Below are 580 nucleotides of genomic sequence, written 5' to 3' on the forward strand. Positions count from 1 at the left end.
CCTAACCCTGTTTTAAAGGTTTACTAAACACAATCTTGTTTTTTTAGTCTTCATTTAGAATAGAAGCATAGAATTCTGTTTACACTCTAACTTGAAATTCTATTGAGTTTGTTTGAATGAGTTAAAAGGTAGCAAACTAATTCTAGTGATTTCTTTGTTTAAGTACATGACTGATCATAAAATGTAATTCATATTTGCAGAACAACAAAATATGTCCTTAAAATAAAAAAATTCCGAAACTTCTAAAATTATTAGCATAAAAAAAAGTACATGTCTGATCATAAAATGTACTCAAATTCATATAATAAATTATTGATCTCCATCAGGAATCATTGCCAATGGTGACAACATTATTGTTCATAATAATATACATTCATAAATTAATTGATCACATAATCACATCCACGTGCAAGGGAAAGAATGTAATATCATTTCAGGTATAAATAGATCCATATAATGCAAGTTTCCTGTCCAAAGAATAAAGTTAAATGTACCTCTCTGTAAGCTTATATGGCTCAATTTCGTAGGAACCCCTCAAAATACTGGCTCCAAATTATTCCGTGTGATGAACAAAATGAAT

The sequence above is a fragment of the Asparagus officinalis genome, chromosome 8 (genome assembly GCF_001876935.1).
Source record: "Asparagus officinalis chromosome 8, Aspof.V1, whole genome shotgun sequence".
In the NCBI taxonomy this organism is placed as follows: domain Eukaryota; kingdom Viridiplantae; phylum Streptophyta; class Magnoliopsida; order Asparagales; family Asparagaceae; genus Asparagus; species Asparagus officinalis.